The sequence below is a fragment of the Gobius niger genome (genome assembly GCF_951799975.1).
Source record: "Gobius niger genome assembly, chromosome: 20".
In the NCBI taxonomy this organism is placed as follows: Eukaryota; Metazoa; Chordata; class Actinopteri; order Gobiiformes; family Gobiidae; genus Gobius; species Gobius niger.
In genome coordinates this window covers 13,221,039-13,244,652 of record NC_136871.1, presented here as the reverse complement: position 1 = coordinate 13,244,652, position 23,614 = coordinate 13,221,039, and the positions used below count along the sequence as shown (strand labels likewise).

General features: G+C 41.3%; 1 protein-coding gene across 2 annotated transcripts in view; it reads right to left on the bottom strand.

Annotated features, from left to right (window-relative positions):
- The window catches only part of LOC306979546 (uncharacterized protein), a 100,937-nt gene extending 82,631 nt beyond the window's left edge, over positions 1-18,306 (bottom strand). For both annotated transcript variants that reach the window (XM_079578521.1, XM_079578522.1), the window contains exon 1: positions 17,930-18,306. The gene's annotated coding sequence lies outside the window, so the exon portion shown is untranslated. The remainder of the gene's footprint in view (positions 1-17,929) is intronic.
- Positions 18,307-23,614: the final 5,308 nt, after the last annotated feature.

Below are 23,614 nucleotides of genomic sequence, written 5' to 3'. Positions count from 1 at the left end.
ATCACTAAATCCATTGAAATCTTCATCCTCGGTGTCACTTCTGAACAATCGCCTTGGCAACGACCTGGGCACCGTTGACAAGCCTCTCCCGGCAGCACGTTTTTCAAGCTCTCATTTGCGAACTCATTCCTCTCGCTGTGGTCATCTAGCTTTTAGCCCGTGATTAGCTGTTTTTGTTTCTTCATTGCGTAGAGAGTAACCTCCGCTTTTCGCCAGTCCCTCACAAGTTTCTCGCACACTCCAAACTTTCTTTCTGCTGCTCGATTGGCCTACAGTGCCTTTTAGCGGCATGTGAAATTATAGATTTGAAATAAACAAACAAATGAAAAAGGTGCAACTTATAGTGCGGAAAATACGGTAAGTCTATCTTATATGTTGGTCATTTGAAATCAGAGAAGAACTAAAGTTCTTCTGGTTAATCCGTAACTGGAATTGTACTTTCTGAAGCAGACTCAGAGTTGAATTGGTAATAATTTGTTTATTCTGTTTTATTTACTAAAATTGTTCATCTTCTAAGTTGCTGATGGCTTGATACGCAAGACCTCATTGCCGTGTGAGCAGCACACCTCGTTTCCTTATGCATATGCAACAGGCAGCGCAAGAGAAAATGGCACTTTGCACAGAAAATTGCCTGCCTCTAAAAATTGACAGTGAAAGTCCACATCTCAAATGAAGTGTGGAAGAGTGTGTGCTAAAGCTTTTGTATAATGATACCAGAAATAATTGATTATCAAATTAATTGTTTCAATTCTGTCATGCATAATTGAGGCTTTAACATTATTTTAAGAATACTTTACAGTTTCTACAAAGACAGTGAGATGCTGGGTGGTCAGGGTTTTAAGTTGGCCTGGTGCTCCCTCTACGGGTAGTAGTTGGAATTACACTAAAACAGACAACAAGCTTTCACTTCCAGCTAATGACCTGCTGATGAAAACACTTTAAGCGCAGAAAGATTCTGGTGATGAATTGAAACATGAAATGAACAGTGTTGTATTCCCTCCATGACACAACAAAAGGCAGGAAATATAGATTGTGAAGTGCTCTATCAGTAGAAAAGTCGAGTGTGAATGACATAAAACTCTAAGTAAATGCATTGACAAGAGAACATAATAACATAGTGAAACGGTCAAATAGATTTCCTTTAACTAAACAAGTGAATGAGACTATAAAACAGAGAACAGATTAAACTGACCAACAGTTACTAATCCAGATAACTCCCAGCCTAAGCAGAACTTTAAAAACTTGGACAAAAACACAAATGGGAATATGCTTTGTCATCCTGCAGAATCCAGCCCTCTCTCAGCTGCCCTTTGTCAGAGAGTGCTGACCTCTGAGATAAATTGAGCTCAGGCACCGGTGGCTGCTCAATGAGCTGCTACTTTGCCAAATTTACAGCTAAATACCCCCCGGTGCAAACGTGGCAGTCTGCATTCCCGTTAGGAGGCTAGCCAGGCAGAATCACGGCGGTGGAGCTCCCAAAGCCTATGAGAGCAGAACATGTGCTGTCGGCCAGTGGGTTAGTGGGGTGCCTATGCATTAACCCTCACGTTCAGGTGAGTGAACATCAGAGTCTCCTGGGAACATCCAGCTGATGGAATAAGAACGTAAACTAAATCACAGCATCTTCAAGGATTGAACCGATCCAATAGATACAGACGGCATCTCTGGAATCGCCCACATATGGTCATGTTTGAAAACAGTTAAAAACTTTCTCTAATTATTAAAAAACTACTTTAATACTTGATATAGTTTTCTAACAATAAATAAAATAAATAAAGATACAAAGACATGGAGAGAAGCAAAGTGCTTCAACAGCTCATAAATACATAAATCACGGAGAATGTTAGCATCGTGCTAATGCTAACAGCTTGCTAGCGTGAGTTACGACAGCCGTTTTTTCACTTCTACTGAACAATCTGCTGTGAGAAAACATCCATCTGGGCCCGATTTACACTGGACTTTATTTATTTGTGGTAAATAAGTTCAAATTCCACCAGAAAATGGCTAAAAAGAGTGGAACATTTTCCAAAAGATTCTATTTCCCCCCTTGCCAAAGCCAGGCCCCCTTCTTAAATTAAAACTAGCTATTATAACCAAAAAATGTGGTCCTGTTGTGGCTTAAGGTGCAATAACAAGAGGAGTGACATTTGAGAGGATAAAATAAGGTTTATTTGATATTTCCAACAACAGTTAGACATTTGTTTGTCGTCACTATGACAACAGCTACAATGGAAATAGATTGGAAACTAGGTTCCCGCCTCCAGCTAAGCCCGGAATGTTACAAACAATTAAAGGGTCTATCCGACTCCATTAGTTCGATATGAAAAAGTATAGAATATAAAATAAATACATCGGCACGTCTACTGCTGCAGTTGTGAGCAAGAAAAGGTTAATTGTAAAGTTAAACATAAGCAATGCAAGGAGAGAAGTATGATAAAACAGCAAAGACAGCAGAATTTAGCAGGACAAAAATATTGTAGAATGAAAGATTTGCACCTGACCAACAAGGCCCACCCCAAAGTACACTCCACAATGATTAAGTGGAAGGTTTTCTAATATGTTTTTCATTATGTGGTTTATCAGCACTGCAGTAAGACAAAGCTATGAGCGAGGGAATCAGACGTTTCAACAAGTCACTGGTCGGCTACAGCAGCAGAGCAGAAGCCTGTGCAATTGTCAGATAAACTCCGTCAGGTAGAGAGTATAGTAACGCAACCATCATATATGTAGTTGCAGTTTTTAGATTTGATTTACAGCTAAACTTTTCTCTCTAAATCTGCTCAACTCAATCTTTGCACTATGTTTTGAAAGAAAGTGTGGTGCTGCTGCCAAGAAGTAGCAGAATATACAGTCTTAGCCGCGCAGGGCCAGCTGATGTTCTCCTCCCACATTTCTCCTTCTGTGAGGCAGTAAGTGCAGTCCTATTTACACAGCAACTGCATCCCACACTGTTTAGAAATACACAACAGAACTGTAATAACCGGAGGAACTCAGTGCTTACATTATTCATAGACTTTTTTTCAGATGCTTCTTTTTTAGCTCGGCAATAGAATCGTTATGTCTTGTCTTATCAGGAAACAACTAAATCAGTGCAGCTTATTATCAGCAAACAAAGCGAGGCCATTAACATACAACAGTGTCTTTAATTTCACTTTCTACTCATCTAGAACAACAAAACAATGATGACTGGTTTGAATGAAAATAACCTTCGTTTTTTTGTGAACTTTGGCGAATGAATGAGTCTTGGACTGAAGCTGTCGACACACTCCATCACTCTCATTCGGTGGGCAAAATGTCGAAGCGGGGAAAAAATGCTTTCCCTCTCGCAAAGTCGATTTACTCTTCAATACGTGACATCATTCATCCAATCCACGGTTGCAACAGACTTCAAAAACAAAACAACTGGGCTAAAGCTTTGCTATTTCGCTTCAAAATGGTGCTTCGGACAAATAACCAGGGATTGTGTTATCGTGACTCGCCACACACAACCTAAACCGGGGTAAGGCAGGTTCACCGTAAGTAATCGGCTTTTCTATCTCCAATTGTTGATGTAGATCTTTAAAGAACGTCTGTATTACTCTGACGCGTCCCGACAAGGGCTTTTTCAGTGAAACCGTAGCAGCTGGCTGGATGTAACAAATGCCCTGTTGTGTTTTTTTTTTTTTTTTCATGAATAGGGCTAAATAAGGCCTAAATCTTGACACAGGCAAGTTTATTTAGATCTAAGTCAAAATGTTGTAGCAGAAAGTCTAACTGCTGTACAATTACCTACACCCCTCCATTATCTGTTAGAAAAGGTACCAATCTTAATGACATCATCAGCCATTACCCAAGAGAGCTGCAAATTAAACAGTCAGTCATCACTTCGTCATTTCGTGATGATCAATTGAGAGGTATGGGGAATCTCGCCCAGCATGCAAGATGGACAGACAACAATTTATTTATTTTCCTGACTGACATTGCATACATATTTTTGAATAGTTTGCCAAATAGAATGTTACGTCAATATCACATGAGAATTACTCTACTGCAGTGACCCCCAAGCAAATTAAATAAGGTTATACAAAATAACATTACGGCACATACTGTAGCTGAAATAAACCCATCAGTATGCATTGATGATGATAGAAAATATAATCAACCTCTCTGCCCCAAGTGCTTAATACACCAAAACATAGGGTTAAGTTTCTATGAGCAGGAATAACAGGCAGATTAAATAACCAGAGAACTGATTTAGTTCCATCTGTGGCGAAACGAACCTGGCGGATAAAATCACACAGACGAAAGATAAACAGCGTCATCTTCTGCTTCATCATGTGGCACAGCACTAAAGCTGTTAATACTTTTTAAGCAAAGTTAAAAAGTTGTCTCGAAATGAGGCAGGGTAATTTGAGAGAAAACATCTTCCCACGAAATTGAGTGACGCACTACTACAAATAACAGCTGGAATTGGACCATCCTCGAATCAAACGAGGAGAAAGGAGTCCAACAGTGGTGACAATATACGCAAAAATGAGCGTGATGTTAGCCAATAAGAAGGACTTTCAGACATAAAAACAATATGTCAGGTTTGTGAATCCAATGACTATCAAACACTGATGAGGAAAATAATTTAATTTTGGTTTTGGAGATTTCTCCCATAGAGTTGTATTGGCCCCTGCCCATTATGACATCATCACATTCTAAATCGTGAGCACCAGCTATTTGCAAGTTTATTGAATAAGAAGTGTATTTTTTGTTGCTCAAAAACAATGAAAAATGCACCATTCTCCACTCTACTTGTTAACAGAATACATGTAAATGAATGCATGTAAAAAAGTTTTTTTTTCCTGTGGTGCGCTTCAGTGCCCGGCGAAAGGTTAATTCGTGGGACTTTATTTAACATGGCAACCTCTGCAGGACCTGCCTGGGGACTTGGGTGAATACACTAAGTGGGGGAGTGTCGGACTGTGTTTCGACGATGATACTGTGCTGGATTGTTTTGTATAATACACTAAAACCATTGGGTCATGAGTAGGTCTGCCAGAAACTGCAATGGTTAAGAGTACTGTCACTTCTAGTGTAAGTAAAGTTCCTGTTGAGGCTTACAGCTGGTGAATCAGGGGCTGCCAATAGTAATAGTTCATTGCAAGAATCAAACGCCCTTATTCAAGCTTCTAGCCATACACTGACTGGAGGTTTTGGCAGGCAAAGGTTCAAGAAAACGCAATATTGTTATGATGAGTAAATGCAGGGGTCAGTGTCAGAGGCGATGCAGACAGAGCAGTGGGCACTCCTCCAGCTCATTCCCTTATTCATGTCCTCATTAGGAGCGTTGCGAGACCTGGAAGCGTGCAACAGGAGTTCACTGTGCCTTAGTGTCAATGTGGCAGGATTTGTAAAGACGCTGAACAAGGAGCTTAATGCTTTTGGCTTCGGTATAAATAGAGAGAAGCACAAAAGAGGCTGGAAAAGCACTCTGTCAATAGCACTGAGGAACAAGTTTTTTCGAAACTTTCTCGGTAGAATCAGACTTTGAATGAGCGATGCCTAAGACAAGAAAAGTGTGCTCAGCTAAATGGCAGCGGAAAGCCAACACCGAGCGTCCTCATCTGTGGAACGCAGCGCTTGGCAGGGCCACGTGCTGTTGGCTGTGCAATAAGTGAGACTGCAGCAGGCAAACTGTTATCAATCATGGCATGAATTATAAAGGAGGCCTCTCATTATCGCTGCCAGCAGACAAAACAGAAAGCGGAAATACATTGACGCATGACAAGAGAATCAGTGTACAGTGGACTGCTTACTGATGGGCAGCGGAAACTGTCAAAATACGACAAAGTAAATGGCACAGTCACTGAAGGCCACAGCCAAAAGAATGGGGAGTTTCCATTACGAGGAGTGGGCTAAGAGCTAATGGTGCCAACAAGTGAGACTGGTAAGGAATACCAATAGATCCAGCTGCACAGTAACACTGCCCCGACTAATCCACTGCACACAAAGCCATGTCCTGTTGTTTGGTCAGGAATATTCAACAAGCTGCATTTTCATTTGAAACTTAGTACACCATACAGCGGCATTAGGATAGATAAGAGTTTTAATTCTACAATCACATTTTCAATAACAATGTTCAACAATTTCAGTATTTTCTAAAATGCTATTTGTGATGATGGTATTGAAGGGTAAAATACAATGAAGCAATTTCTTTAGTGTTACCATCGTTCAGAATAATTTTTATAATTTCGTTGCACAAAACCACAAATTTAGCACAGTTTGACATTTATGACCATTCCTGTGCTCATAACAATTGCACCCTTTTCAAAATAATAACTCTGCTATTAAAGAGGCTGCACAAAGACACAGACACACTATTACATTTTTTAGAGTTACCAATTGTTATGTGAATTATGTGGATTTTTTAGTAAGAGGGACAAGAAATTGAAGACGATGCACCAGAGGAGCTGAATATAATGGCAATATTACCATTTATAATAAAATTCATAGTTATTAAGAACAACCAATTTCTGATGGATTGTGAACACATCTGAGCAGTGAGTGTTGTTTTGTATCTTCAAAAGTTCCACCTCACTTGGTAAAGCAGAACGTCTTCAACCACCCCAGTCCAGTTGACGATGAAGAATCTGCAGTTCGACGAGAGCCTTCGCAAACACTTGTCCTCAGTCAGATCACACATGATGGATTTACCCTGATGTGTTCTGAAGTTGGAGGCTGAATTTGCGCACAGCTTGCCTGCATTAGCACACAGTCCAGACTGGCTTTGTGTGTGCAGTTAAGAGGACAGTTAATTCTGCACATGGCAGCTGTGGACGATCGTGTGTACAAAGCTCACAGAACAAACAGGGCTCATGTGCATTTAGAGATCAGAAGAAAGCAGAGTAAACGTTGAGCGGGGCTGTGCCTGGATCTGCCTCCCAACCTGTCAGACCAGTCCGGGAGCACACCGATGGCACCGGAGTCAGCGGATTCTCAATAGATTGCAGAGGTAAACGTTTTTTAGAAAGAGCACTTCTTGGAAGTGCGGAAGAATAATTATGCTTGCTTAAAGCTAGGTGACTTACAAGTGAATACGTGAGCTGTCAGACGGGCTACTCTAATACTTTGCTTTACCATTGTTTTTTGCCATGTGACCAGTAATTGATCAATTCTTAAAAAAAATACCATCAAATCTGCATTTTTTTGTTTTGTTTTTTCAACATATTAATAATGTTTATATCCTTGAGCATTAGCATCTATGGGACAGGTGAGCCCTCTTCTGTGTCTCTTCAGTGTATCATGAGTGGGGTGTATTTTGTGGTTCCCAGTTTGAAATTATGTTAATAGTCTCTGTATTTTGGAAAAAGCTCTCGATTTACCGATCGATCTACGTTCCCACTCTCACCTATGGTCATGAGATTTGGGTAATGACCGAGAGGACAAGATCGCGAGGGGGCGCACCCTTCGAGATCGGGTGAGGAGCTCAGTTACCCGGGAGGAGCTCGGAGTAGAGTCGCTGCTCCTTCATGTCGAAAGGAGCCAGCTGAGGTGGCTAGGGCATCTGTTCCGGATGCCTCCTGGTCGCCTCCCGCGGGAGGTGTTCCAGGCATGCCCTAGTGGAAAGAGGCCTCGTGGAAGGCCCAGGGCACACTGGTGGGACTATGTCTCCGAGCTGGCCTGGTGTCGCCTCGGGGTCCCCCCAGAACAGCTGGAGGAGGTGTGTGTGGATCGGGAAGTCTGGGCATCTCTGCAGAGACTGCTGCCTCCGCGACCCGGCCCCGGATAAAGCGGAAGAAAATGGATGGATGGATGGATAGAATAAAAATAATGTTGGCTAAAACAATGTGCACCTGCTGCATGTACCTGTAAGATTTACATCATCATGTCCTAAGCACTGATTTCAAATCTCTCTTACATTATAGCTTTATTACGCCTTGTTCTGTATTTTTGTATTCCTGGATTTTATTATCTATTTTATGTGAACCACTTTGAGCAGCTGTGGTTGTTGTAAATGTGCTATAGAAATAAAGTTGCACAGTTCCAGTGGTACTTGCTTGGTCACTAGGACTCATAATACATGTACATACAAAGGTCTCTCTTGTGTGACCCCAAAACCACAGCGTACGTTGCACATCTGGCTCGATATAATTAGAACATGGTGAATAAGTCCCCACAGACGGACAACATCCAGCAGCATCACACTGAATGATTAGCGGTCAAGTGAGATGCAAAGGTCAGCGGTGTGATTTTGAGGGTGAGGGAGGTCTTGTTAGCCACACGCAGGCTGCAGCATTTTGATCAAAGACCAGTCACCAGGAGACACAGGCCTTCAATTGAGATTAAACTATCCGATCCTTACAGCAACATGCGGCCCAATCATGTACAAAATCACTCACAGTAAAAAGCGAGTCAGCAGTGGCTTCAGTAGTTTCAGGACCAATCTTTCTCCAGTGTGTTATATTTCTCGGCATTCACTTGGAGGTCGTAACCACGGCGACACACTGAAAGCATAAAGTTCGGGATTGAATGTGATAAAGTCAATGCTACAAAAGAAAAAAGACATTTTTCTGGTGCAAGGAAACTTAGCTGTGATCGACATTACTGGTTAACATCTAAGACGGTGTCCAAATGTGAGCAGTAACTATTGTATTTTAAAATGTTTGTTGTAATGGAGAAATCTCAGAAAACGCTGTGTCGTTAAATCCCAAACTCTATAGCTATATAACGGTTCAACGGAAATGTTTGCTCCAAAAGAATATATATTATATGGAAGATTTTGTCAGAACTGTGATTCATGCAAGGCTGTCTCCTGTTCTTTTGCTTGTTTGTAAAATATGAATGTGTGAAGCCTCTAACTACAGCTGGCAAACACTCGCTTCTGAATAATTTCAGAGGGGCTTACACAAATCTTGTAGTCCGGTTCACTGTGTAATTTCACCAGATTTTTGTGGAGAGTATCAAAACTATACATTTATGAAAACTTTATTAAACAAGCAATCAGAAAAACAATGTTTCCTTAGCTCTAAAGTAAAAATGTAAAAAAAATAATAATAATAATTTATCAGTGAAGAACGAGCAGGCTGGTTGTTATTGTTGGCCTTACAGTTAAAGTTGTAAAACGTGCAAATTCATAGTGAAATATTTGGATGTTTGAAATGTGTTTCTAACATCCTTTTTTTCTAACACCTTTGTAAAAACAAAAAGGTGCGACAATAGCGATAATAACATTTATATGAGCAGAAAATTCCATTTGGTCGTTCCTATCAAAAAAGTCATATTTTTCATGGAGTTACCGTGGCGATGACCAGAACTCCCCGTTTACTCTCATGGAAAAATGAGACAATTGCACAACATTGTTTTTCTCATTGCTTATGCCATAAGGTTTCCAAAAATATATACTATTCATACTCTGTAATTGTAATTGTAATTTTGTTGCACAAGTATAATTTTTGGAATATGTTTGCAGGAACATCGTTGAAACGGAAATGTCCGTCTGTTTATGGAGTTACATTATGGAATTTTTTAAGTGTGAAATTTAAATTGTTCATTTTTTATTGATGGGATATAAAACCAAAAATAATTACATTAAAAAAATACATTAAGATACAAAAGCCACGCATCAATTTATACAACAACACTGTATCACAATTCATAATCACTACTTTCTGGCATAATTCAACAATAATGTATCAAATCTCAAGCCATAGTTAATATATCTTCAGTTCAGTTCAGTTTTACATAATAGAAATTGTTTCGATACCAATTTAATGTTTTGATGTTTACTAGCATAGTTAGATTTTCAGGCTGCATAGTCCATGCATGCATTGCTCTGTACATAAACGTTTTCTGAGCACTGTCAACAACAAATTTCCCCATTAAGGCGTGTCTAGTTGGATATTCATGTTTATCATTGCTAACTGTTGTACAAGTGTTTACAGATTTTTAAAAAATTTACAAAAACTGTAAGACAAATGATGCTGTTTTGTTCTGTTGTGACCTGGCGAGGAGTTGGGGTAGAATGTTGGGGAATTTAACTGATTTCATTTTGAGGTAAAGTTGCTAAGAGGAACAGATAATATAAGAATAATCTTCCCTCTGTTCCTTTTTGTTCATGTATGGATGAAAAAATATTGTGTAGCGGCATGACATGAACATGAACAAATAAATAAAATAAATAAATACTCTCCACGAAAATCCCAAACAGTGGAACCAGAAAGTTAATACAAATGCTCTCACAGACAATAACAGTGTCCATATTACCAGCAAAGAGAATCAGGACACCCGCTACGGAGCCTGGATAAAAGACGTCTGGTCACCCTAAGCTGGATATGCATCAAGTGGCCACTAGACCTCATCTTTCAGCGTGTTAATGTTGACTTCTCCATTCATCTGTATACGTGGAGAGAATCCTGATATAACATTCGATGATGGAAACAACAAACAAGTCCAGGACGTTTAAAGACATTAATCTCAATCATCCAGGCAGATAAACAAAATCGATTCAACTGAACATTTTTACACTTAGGTGCCCAACATTTGGAGAACGCTCTTCAAAGATAGCGACACTTTCCAGAGTGTGTTTGTATCTACCTGGAGGATTGAGATTAATCTTCATGCATCGATTCCAGTTGAATCAATGAAGAAGACTCTGTGTAAGCTCGGGAAGCCAAAACGGCACATTTGTAGCAACTTGCTGGGAACGTCATTTCAATTATTTCAATGGTGTGAGAGCATTTTTTCAAGTGGTAATGGTATAATTGAAGAATAAGCTTTTCCACTACAAAAAACACAGCTGGTGTTTTTGGTTGGTGTTCTCCTAAAACAAGGTTGTCAATGATATCAAACGGCGCGCAAAACAGTTGTGGCCTGCCAAACATCAACAGTAGTTACCTATTGAGGTGTTTGTAATTCTGTATTTTTTATATTTGTCTTCCAGTTCGAGCATGACGTGATCTCTCTTTTGAAAAACACAATGGGGCCTACTTAATTCGCAGCGAGAGACCGAAAATAACTGTATTCCTTTCAAAGCGAAGAATCAGCCTCCGGAAAGTGGTGGCAACTGTTTCCTCAAATGAACCAGTCTGTGTGAAATGCAAAAGGGCCAGACTGAGTTGTGTTGTGGTATCACTGCACTACATCAAAGACAGCAGCGTGATGAGCCGCGTCCTCGAGAGGCAGGGATTTGCTCGCAGAGGGGGGCAGCCCAAACCAATGAGGATGTAGACATGCAAGGGGATGGTGACGGGAAAACAAAATTAAATAAGAGAAACGTGTGATGAGCTGCTGAGTCACTGTCGCCAAGCCTGCAGTCAGACGGTAGGGCGGGTCGTCTGAAAAAACGGCTCCCGTAGGTGCACACGGTTGTTGTGCTCTTGGGCAAGACGCGTCAAGTGTCTGCGTACGCTGGTTTATGAATGAGAGTGTGAATGGGTGAGCGGTTTCTTGATGTAAAGCGCTTTGATCGAGTGCCTATTGCAGATGGAAAAGCGCTTTAGACCTGTTTGAGAAGCGCTTGAGACCATTTAGCTGATTTTCCACTTTTGCTCTTCAGTTTATTATAAGGGCAGATATTTAATCATCAGTGCATCTAATTAGAAATTGTTTGTATCAATGGAGAACAAGCAGGATGGTTCTTATAAGTTGTAAAACGTGCACATTCATAGTGAAATATTTGGATGTTGCAAATGCGTTTGTACCATAAAATAACTGTTAAACCTGTTATCTCCCAGTTTAGGTTTGGGGTTATTTTCTTTAATGATGCGTATCCAAATCTCAGAGCTTACAGCCTTTATGCCAGTGTGATACCTCATTTTAAAGCCAAGACCTTCTAGTTTCTAAAAGTATGTGTAAGATCTGAAGTGAGTGAAACACAACTTCACATTTGCTGGCCCTAGCCCTGATCATAATCCTAACCCCTGACCTTAAAGGGACTATACAGAGTTAAAAAATGTTAAAATTAAGTATTTTGCTCCCCCCACATGTTCCAGCAATGTCCTAACGTGTAGAATGAGACCTGTTCACCACAACTGCCTCCAAAATCCTGCATTGTCACTCAAAAAGTGGTTAATTCGGGTTTAATATAGAACCTGCAGTTACGCGTAAGACCTGAGGTGGCAGTAGTGAGTGCAAAAATGACCAACTTGTATCAAGTCCCTTTAAACCGAACCCTAACCTTAAGCCCCTTAAAAGCAGTGCTGGGCAAGTTACTTAAAACATGTAATATATTCTATATTAGTGATTACAGCTTTAAAAATGCAATATGTTTGTATTACTTATGACTTACACTACTTTGAGTCACTTTTGAGTTACTTTTCGCAAAATATAAACAGAAATTAGTGATAATGCCACCGAGCAAAAGCGCAGTTAGAGATTTAACCAACTCCGACTTAATCTGGCATGCTGCATTTTATTTGGGGGGAGTTTGGCATTTTTTCGTTCATATATTTAAATGCTCTTGTAACGTCTTGTAATGTCATATTCCTTAGTTACAGAAAAAAGTAATATATCTTTGTAACTCGTTACTTTTGTAGTACGTTACCCTGAACAATGCCTATAAGTAACAGGTAACCTTTAATGTTTCCATTGTCATTGTTTATTAGTTTGTCAGTGTCTTCAGAGGTAGAAATCACTAAGAAAATGGGATCTTTTTTTCTGATATTGTAGTGACTGTAGTGTACATTGTAAAGGAAACTGGCTAAATGCTCAAAGTTTTTCATTTCGGCTCGACAGTAGTACATTCACTCCTACACTTACACATTTGGATCAGAGTGGGGACGTTTTTAAATGAGACGCCAAAAGAATGGACACGGAAGTCGCAATTCAAATTTTGGCAGATGAAATGATTGAAAAGGCTAGACACATGGCAGTTATTGTCGAATCCATAAAACTTTAAAATCACAATTTATTATGTAGCATGTTTTTTATTGTTATTACTTTTACACACAACACTAGCACATGTGATTTTTACAGTGTGTGTTGCCTCCCCTTCAGAAGGACAAACCAAAGTGCCAAATCATCTGTGAAGAGCTGGCCGCCGACTGAAGGTGGCAAACAGAATGGTGAAATAAAGTGTCTCATGCCATGTAATACGCTCCTGTCCTCGCCCTCGCACCCGCAGGCTGATGCAATGTGAAGAAGGCAGCAAATCGCCTCACAGCCAGTGTTGAGTAAAAAAAACAAAAGAAAAAAAACAAAGCTAAAAATAAAGCCAGGATAAAACAGTGCAGCCAGAGTGCAACTGGATTGGTAACACAATAAAGAAGAATGACTGACCACAGTAAATTCTATGTTTGTGATGACAACTGCAGCACACAAAGGGCGGAAATCCACACAGCTGTAATTCAGTAGATTATAGGGTAATTTGGAGAACATTTTGTGAACTTTAGGGTAATACAAGTACATAAATCTAAAATCATTGCTTTGCTTCTCAAGCTGACTGGAGGGAATGTGTCTGTTGGCTTCTCGTCATGCTTACACATTCATACAGGCGAAGTGTCCACAACGATAGGGCTGTGCAATCACTAACTTTGCAATGTGTTTAAAGGTACACTGCGTAACATTTTGGACAATACTGTTGCCGGCATAACAAAACGTGCTCCCAGTGACCAGTTCAACACAGAAAATGCTATTTCTGCAGTGGGTAATCAAAGAATGGATTTGGATGAGAAACCAACCTGTTTAAATCTTAAATTCTACTGCCTTTAGTCACATCTCTATGGAAACCAGCTGGAGACGTACCCACTCCCGGTAAAATTTACAGTCATATCTTAGGAGAGTTGAGCCTCATGAATGTTTGTTTGTACATTTATGAGGTATTTTTCAATTATGAAAATATCTGTCATAAAATAAATGCTTGTATTTCAATTTTATTTATCGGGTAAAATACTACGCGGTGTGGCTTTAATGTGCGCCCACTCAAGCTCCCTGCCCCGCCCTCTCAAAGCGTGCACTCTACAGCAGTTCCCTTGTACAGCATTTGTTTGCATAAGTGAACTTGATGAAATTCACTCGTTAACTGCTCAGAGATATTAAGCATTGTTCGGACTTTACTGTAATAAGTTAAAATAAGAAATAAACAATAAAAACATCAATAACATAAAACAACGTGCTCTGCCGATGTCAGCGGCAGAGCTGATGTAATGCAGCTTTACCTGCTTGCAAACAATGCTGTCAAGAGTTCATGTTGAGGACAGATGATGTTCCAGGGTATAGTAAACAGTAGTGCACTATACTGCTGTATGGACACAGGAGCTGCCAATCGATGGGAAAGCCACCGCAGATGTATTAAGTATCAGGGAGTGACTGTGTAAACAAATTATGCTGTGGAAAGTTGGCACTATTCTTTTTCTGAGTGCACTTCAATGTAATGCATTAAACACAAGCCTCCACCTCCTCCTGACTGTGACCTCAAACACAAAAGTAAACAGAAAAATATGAATGAATGTTGACGGCAAGGATTAAAATTGCATTGGATTCATTATTATTGCTGTTTGGAGATGTGAACGGTGGTGCTTCAATTGCAATAACCAATGCGATTAACTGGAAAGTGATTCTTAAAGGAATAGGCCACTGTTTTTACATACTGACATACATACTTTCTTAACTGAGCTTAGACGAGTTGATGCGTAACTGTCTGGTCTTTGTGTGTGTGCTCAGTCCCGCAAATGTTGTTCGCATTTAGCCTCTCCCAACAAAGGTATAGCTCCAAAGGCTCACGTAACTGTATTTTAATAGGGAAAACGTGGAACAGCTTGGTCGCTTCTAATGCCAACCCAGTTTGGCACTATACCTGTGCTAGGAGAGGCTAAATGCTAACAACATCTTTGGTGTTTTTGCGTGACTGAGCGCATGCACAAAGACCAGACAGTTACGCATCAACTTGTCTAAGCTAAGGCAAGAACATATCACAGTATGAAAAACGGTGGCCTGTTCCTTTAAGATACATCAATGACAAAACTGCATTTTGGTGTTTTATCCTCCTTTGCAATTAACTTCTTGACGGCTGCACAACCAACCGAGCGGCTCTTTGATTTTACGAAGAGCTTTAGATTTATGTGTTTATCTGTGGGGTTCAATACGTACTTTATGAAAACAGAAATAGATACCCATAACAAGCGTTGTCTCGTGCTGATGCCACTAAGCTGGAAATAGAAATTCCCAGAATGCATTTATTAAAAGCAGTTCCCAAATCATTTCTTGTTCTGAGTTTGAGTGAGTTTGTCTCAGACTTAGGTCTTTGTCAAGATCGTCCTTACATTATCAATCTAAACATATGTACAATAGGGAACAGGGTGCCGCTCAAAAAGAGATTCTAAAATAAACATTTTCGCGAATTCAACTTTTTGTCTCAAAATATCCATTGCACGTACAGATTTTTGTCCGTCAGTCCAGCTTATCCTCCTATGACTTCCCTTGTTCCGCCATTTAGTGGGTGGTTAAAGTTATGATTTTACTTTGTGTAATATTACATAATGTTGCCTTAAATTAATATTCCAATGACTTTCTTCTCAGTTACATATATATGAATACAATTATTCACTTTCTTTCAACAAAACAGCCAGAATCACCCCTTATAAACTAGTTGGTGCACAGACATATCTTTCATAACTTCTTACAAAAGGTAATTGAGTAGATTCGTAGCCGACACCAATGAGAGCCAACAGCACAACACATAACCTGTTGAGCGATCAGCAACACCAGAGAGCACCATGACCTCATCCTATTATGCGGCATTTTCACAATAAACAATGAATGGGGCACGATGGCCACCAAATGTGTATTCGTCTTCCCGTGGTTGTTCTCAGATTTCCAGCAGGGAAGTCAATGGCGAAGTTAAGCGAGTGGAATGATTGGATCCAATGGAACAGAGGAGAGAGGGTATTGCTTCGCTCTTCTATACAGAATGCAAATGGATGCAAATGGAGTCGGGGTGGCGTGCTGGGTTAGGATATGGAGTCCCAGCAGCGCCCATCTAAACACCACTGACTGCTTTTTACTGTTCACGGCAACAAAGAGAGATCTGATGTACTTGAACTCATGTTTGATATTAGAAGTGATTTAATGACCAGTGGCAGGTTTGGGGAACAAGAACACAAAGTTGAGGAACAGAACTTCACAGCAAGAAGAGGGTCCCCCCTCAGGCCTTTCTGAGGGACGTTTGCATGTTCTCCTCGTGTCTGGATGGGCTTCCTCCAGGTGCCCTGGTTTCCGCCATCAAATACATGCACGACAAGCCAAAATCTCCATGTGCATAATTCTGACCAGTCTTGGCAAAAGATCTAGAGAAGGGTGTCTGGGCACTGCACTGCTCTTGACACTGGTTGAAGGATGAGCCGAATGTGGAAGACAAATGTCTACAAATAAAAAATACAATAAGAGTATCTAGATCTATACATCCTTTACACACACTTTCATTCATTTCAATTATATTTTTTCTCCAAATCATTTTGACTTTCAGCAAAACTTTGTCGCAACGTAAGAGCTTAATGAGGACAGTACTGTAACTTGCATCATGCAATCCACCTGTGAGCAATGTGCTATCCACAGCACAACCATCTGGCTATTACATCTTCCCATTTTGCTTCTGCCTCTTTTACTGTAGAAAGTAGATACGGTTCGGCACTTGCTGATGCAGAACTGTGTAACATCATGAGTAATGACAGAAAGGATGAATACATTTCTTTTTGCTGACAAACCTATACCCAAGACTACGGCCTTTATGATAATTCCTATAGGAACTTATCGTTCAATAAATGACAGTATTTCGGGTTTATTGTGGGATATTTTTAAGATTTAAGTGCTATTCAAACACATCTTAACAGTTAGTGGTTTTAAAACGTCTTAAATAATATCTTTTATCAAAACATTTTCCCGACTTCATATTTTATCGTGACAGGCCCACCCAAGAGTTGCATGCTGTTAATAGTGTGTAGACCAGTCCAACCAGTGGCTTAAGTCTCCACAGCCAACTCATCAAGCTATTAGGTGCTGAGGGATGCCTTTGAACCGTGAGCATCAACATGTGTTGCAACTGTTGTTCCAAACTTGTTAGTGCATGAAGTGGTGAAACTTACCACAGCATACAAACAGTCCCTTTCGTTTTAGTGTAAATGTAATAGAAGAGCATTACAGACACAGAATTGTTCGTCTCTCACAAGCCCAAACTCGAGAGTTGGACTGAAAATCTTACTCTGCGGCTATGTGTGTGGGATACTATGAGTTGCTTTTTTGATCAATGTCTGGAGGTGTGCTGTGCTGACCATGAGCCACACCAGTGCACACACACGCACACAATCTGAAACCCAGCTGGTCCAATCCTTGGTCCAAAGGTGAGTCTAATTCCAAAAGCTGCCTGTCAGAACAAGCAGACACACAGACAACTTCCTGCTCGTACTTGACATGTGATGATGTATATTACAATGTAAACACAGATTGCTAGTAGCCTATATGTACTTTTGCCACTGTAACAGGCTTTTGTGTATATTATGACCAGGCCGATGTCCTGTTGCATAATTAGGAATGGGTGTGCTCTGAATAAACTGAAGCAAAAAAGCATATCCAGTTTGACTTGACAGCTCTAAATGAAACGAGCAAAAAAAAAAAAAATGTGGCGGTGCAGCACAACTTCCAACTAGTACGCACATGAGAACATATGACTCGAGAGCTTTCGCAGCCCCTATCAGTGCTTTAGGACATACCGAACGACGTTACAACGTGCCCTTGCTTCTCCCCATTCACATGACCATCTCTTGGAGAGTAGTCAAGAGAGCAGCTGCGCCTTTGTTAAATGCATTTTCACTGCGGTACCAGAAACAAAGACAAACGTACCGACGACATCATCCAACGCCACAATTTTGCCCGTCTCGCAACACATTCAACAAATCCTCAACACGCACGGCCGGCGACGCGGAGGAAGTGGATAGGGCAGAATATGAAACATAACATGAATATTTGAACATACCCTCCTGTCAGAAGGACATCCAGGGGAGAACCATGAACGGCTGCGCGCACTGGGAGGTCAGTCCTCCTACAGTCCTGCTTCGGTCGCCTGATACAGTACGAGGCGAAGGGAGTGCGTCGGTGTTTTGCCGGTGTGAAGCCTAATGAGAGGAGCGAGGAGGAGGGAAAGCGAGCCAGAGGGAGGGGACGCTGTCAGATGCAGGGCAGCAAAAGAAGGGAGGAACGCACGCCCGTCACTCAGTCAGCCCGGTGTGTTGAATGCGCTAAGAGCCTTTTTGTCAGCAAATCCATGCTCTGAATACGCGTGAGGAAAAGGAAAAAAATGCCAACAGTATGACATAATGCGCTTTGTCTCTCTCCTCGAAGGACTGCGCGTAAGTGTGTGGGAGTCACATGATCAAAACGCAACAAGCTGACAGCTTATTAGAAAGACGTTTCATTAGGCCCTGCCATAATATTAGGTCGAGAGAACATCAGAGGGCTCGCAGTCATTACTCGCAGTGTCGTCAGGGCGCCGTGCTCCCTTTGATTTCGTCACATGTTTGTGCTGGCCTAAAGGGGTAGCTGTTTGCAGTGGTGTTTCCACAAAGCCAACGGCCCCGGGCAATTAAAGTAGGCGGTACCTTTAGGGGGGGCCCAAACATTCACTAGAAAGGAGCAAGCAAAGAATGTATAAAACATGAATAAAATGAGCTGCATATTCCACAACTTTTGGAGAAGGGATTTCAAATGCAGAATATAACCATGCTGAAAGGATGGATTTTATCCTTGTAATTTATTCTAACTGTGAAGCACTAAATGGTAAATGGTCTCAACTTCTATAGCGCTTTTCCACCTACATTAGGCACTCAAAGCGCTTTACAGCAAGGATCCACTCACCCATTCATACTCTCATTCATACACCAATGTACGCAGACACTGGGGGCAATGTGGGTGAGGTGTCTTGCCCAAGGACACAACAACAATGTGCACTTTCAGGAGGTGGGATTCGAACCCCTGACCTTCCGATCATGAAACGACCCGCTCTACCATCTGCGCCACTGTCGCCCCACTATGAATTGCTTTGTGTATGAATTGCACTCTACAAATAAACTAAAGAATATAGACCTAGAATAGAATAGAATAGAATAGAAGAACTGTGGTTGGTCAAACAATGATTATTTTAATGACATTTTCTTTTCATAGCTGTAGTCACTTTATACGTTGTTTTTGTTTATGACATATTTGCTATCTAGTTGTCACAAGTAGCAGTGGGATATGAATGGCACCACAAATGGCAACATGTGTGAAGTTTGCACTTTCTCACCATGTCAGGGGTTCGCTATACACTGTGGCTGCCCTGACAGCTTGTCCGAGCAGCATCGAAGGAGAAGCCAGGTTCACACATGCATTTTGGCTTGACTCCATGTTCTTTTCCTGCTCACTTTATCATTCTCTGGCTGTTTAATCCCAAATGGTTAGTTATCAGAATGCACGCAGTTCAGTGTAATCTGCTCGTTTCGGGCTAAAGCAGTGGAGGTGCTTAAGTTGTCTATAGGGAAGTCTCAGCTCCCAGGAGGCTGATAGGCACAGGGTATGCAATAAATTATCAGTGGTTCATTGTAGTTAGCAAATGACTCCCTCTCTGCTGTAATATGCACTTTATAATGATGTAAATATGACAGAATTGTAGTAATATTATAATCAGAGTAGATAAACACTAGGCTCACAATCTAATTCTGAACTGCTGCAGGCTTCACAGCAGGGTACCATTACATTGTGTGTTCAAGCAAGTGAAATAAGCCATTTAATAGAGAATCTACGTGCCTGGAAATAAATCCCAGGTCCTTTTTTCTTTCTGATATTGATCTCACTAGGTTTACTTGAAAGTTCAGAATGATAAGTTAAGAGTGCGGTTCCTGAAGTCGACCTGACGAAGAGGTCATGGTCTCTCTCATAAACACATCAAACACACCATATCCCTCCATGCAGTGCAAGGATGGCAGCAAAGTTAGCTTTTGGATGAATGGCATGATAACGATGTGCAATGTGGAGGACTTCAATCCACAAATGTCCTGGCAACCCAATCCCTTGATAATGAATACATAATACACATTTTTTTAGCTGATGTTTAGAGTCTCAGGAAACAGGTAGCCATGTCATAAATCATTATTACGGTTGTACTTTAATACTACTTCATTTCATTGGGGGGGCATAGAGAGTCCTGATGATATTAAAGGAGGGGCCTGTGTGTGTTTTTCTCTCTTCCGCCTGTGTCACTTATAAAAAGCATGGCCAGGAGGAGGGAGAAAGGTAGAATGGGTTGCAAGCTGCTGCGACATGTGGAGAGTGCTGCAACAGCCGCTCTCTTTTTATGCCCCGGCGGGATGGGGGGCAAAGACTATTTTAGGAGGATATTGAGACAACACATGCCCCCCCCACACACTCGTCCTCAAGAATCAGGATGCACACCATCATGTAAAAGACAACACCAGAGGAGCAGGGGCATCTCAGGTGGATTAATGGACTGGAATCAGTGTATACAGCAGTCTTCAGCTCAAATTATGCAAAAATATTCTGACCTGCGTTCGATTCATCAGTGCGAAATAAATGCACTAAACATTTTGAATACATCACATATTCATATTCATCTCACAGAATGTAAATTAGCTCATAACAATGAAGCTGTGTTCGGATCACTCTGCGTTCTCCAGAGACATACCATGGAGAGGGCTTCTGTTTTCATTTGTGTCTAACTCTCCGTCCATATGGTCCATGCTATACAGTGGATAACATTATTCCTGCTGATCAACTCTTGAAAAACCTTGTCTCATTTGAAATTTGGCACTTTCAGGATTGTCTGTGTTACGGGATCAACTGGATTCAGGTTGTTTCTGGCCTTGTATTGGTCCCGTTTTATTATCGTGTTAGACTAGAAAATATATTCATTTTATTATTTCTCTAATTAATCTTGCTCAAAATCTCAAAATGATGTAGAAAAGCACTACAGTAATATACCCTGCTGACCAAAAAAAAAGTGTCTTTTACCAGGATTGACTTACTGTTTTGATCTGGAGTTGCTGCAGTTGGTCAGGTCTAGGTTCAGCAACACTATATGTGCCCAAAGATTGACCTCAGCTGACGGCATGAACGTCCTGAATGATCAGGTTATTCCAGCAATGGATTTCTTCTTCCCTGATGGCACGGGCATATTCCAAGATGACAATGCCAGGATTCATGGAGCTCACATTGTGACAGAGTGGTTCAGTGAGCATGAGACATCAAAATGGATTTGGCCGCCACAGAGTCCAGATCTTCACCCCATTGAGAGTCTTTGAGATGTGCTGGGGAAGGCTTTGCACATTGGTCACACTCTCTAATCATCAATAGAAGATGGAAAACTACTGCAACACTGGATCGGTTGTCATTGCAGAAGCTTATTAAAACAAAGCCACAGCTTTACTCAAAACTGAAGGTCCGATGAAGTAAGTAAGTAAGTGCGTTGTTTGGCATTATACATTATACAATTGTACAATGAAATTGCGCAGATGAGATGTTGGGTTATTTCGTCATTGTGGGCCAAACTGACCAGCATGTTTTTGGAGGTGGGGGAAACAGGAGCACCCGGAGGAAACCTGGCTGGCTGCCTTCAGTGTCCGGCACTGGTCAGCTCCTCCACCTCCTCCTTCCTCGTCCTCCTGCACAGCTCCCTTGGCTCCCACCATGCCACCTCCTCTCACTCCTTCTCATCTTCCTCTTCTTCTTGGCGGCACGGTAGCGCAGCGGTTAGTGCTCTCGCTTCACAGCTAGAAGGTCCGGGTTCGATTCCCACCTGGACGGGCCTTTCTGTGTGGAGTTTGCATGTTCTCCCCGTGTCTGCGTAGGTTTCCCCTACCACTAAAAACATGCACAATAGGCCAGGATGAATGATGTGTGTCAGTGAATGTATGGTGGTGGTCAGAGGGTCCGTTGGCGCAGACGTGTGTAGTCGCGAGAGCGCCTCTGACAGTCTCCCCCAGGGGAAACTGATGCTACAAACGTAGTTTACCACCACCGAGTGTGGAGTGAATGTACAATTGTCTCATGTAAAGCGCTTTGTGACTATATGTCTGTGAAAGGCGCTATATAAATAAAGATCTTCTTCTCTGTCCGCCTCCTTCTCCCCTGGCTCTGATGCCATTCTTCACCTGAGGTTCACCTGTGAAACTCCACCTTATAGTTCATATAGTTATAGTTATAGTTATAGCCTGGACTCAGTGAATAAAAACAGTCTTTTACCAACTTCTGGGAAGAGCAGACAAATATACTCCAGCTTATTCTCCAGTGAACGTATATTAGCCAGAATAATAGTAGAAATAGAAGGCTTGTGTGGCGTGGCTGCAAGTGTTGCCCGGATACCTCCTCGTTTGTCCCTTTTTTGTTTCCTGTAGCACCTCTTGAGATACCTCCACTGTGCTGCGAGTGTGGGGGCTTGAGGTGCCTCTTCAGTGTTTCAGACGAAGAACTCTGTGGATTTTTTTTGGTCAGGTAGTGTATCCAGTACAGATAACATATTCTCACAAACCAGAAATGACTATGAATTATTTACAGCCAATGTATTGGTCAGGTCAAGCTGTGCTCACTAAAGTTCACAGCACTCCCATAAGTTACATTTTAGTCTGTCAGTTGACTTTTGCAAATGTGACAAACCGATTTAGATGCCCCATAAAATCTGGAGTACAGCTGAGAGACAGTTTAAAAGGGATTCATTGTGGCTAAGCTTTTATTCCTCAATGGCATAAAGAGACAACGCTCTTTTATGAAGCTGCTGTAAACCAAAGCTCTTTTGGCCTGAGGCAAATCCACTTGGCAGAACAGTGGACGCAGTGCGGACAACAAAAACAGCTGAAACATCACTAATTCTGCCCATGTATTGTGTTCACAGGCAGCTACAGCGTTAATACGTTTTAATTCTTGTGTTTTAGAATTGTCTGGGGGCGCATCAAACACTGATGGGGGCCACTCAAGAAGACTCATAAGAAAAAGGTCTATATGAGTCATTTTATAGGGTATAGGCAACATGCACATTTTACTGATTTAATAAAATGCTCTATGTAAATGTCTGTCTTAAAGCTCTGGGGGCTTTTGATTGGACAATGGTCAGTGGATGGATAATGTTTCTGAAGTACAGTATATAAGAACATTTTTAAATCATATGAGGACACAAGCCAATGCAAAGGAACAAACCCCACAATTTTCTAACCCTGCTCTAAGTCTTGTCAAGAAAGTAAAAACAATAATCATAATAAAAAAGAAACAAACTGTGGAGTCCTGATTTTACGTATGGAAAGAAAGCCTCGCATAGCCTGTTTTTGTTTCCAGTTGCTCCACGTGTTTATGCGAGCCATCCAAAATCCTTTCCCTCTCAGTGACACTGTCTGCTTGGAAACGATAAAGTGATTTTCTAACCGGGCTTTGAAAAGACTCTGAGGAGCGCTGGAGCATCCTGTCTCTCTCTCTCTCTCTCTCTCATATACCACGGTCCCGCTGTTATCAGACGCCAGGACGTTTCCTCCACGTCATCTCTGTTCCACCAGCGCACGACCTTTTCTCCAGCACAGGAACACGTTGCAAAGCGCTGCCTCAAACACCACACATATTACTGTCCCACAAATTGTTTTCATCTGTCAAACTGTCAGAGAAGAGAGAAAGCAGGACAAAACTCACT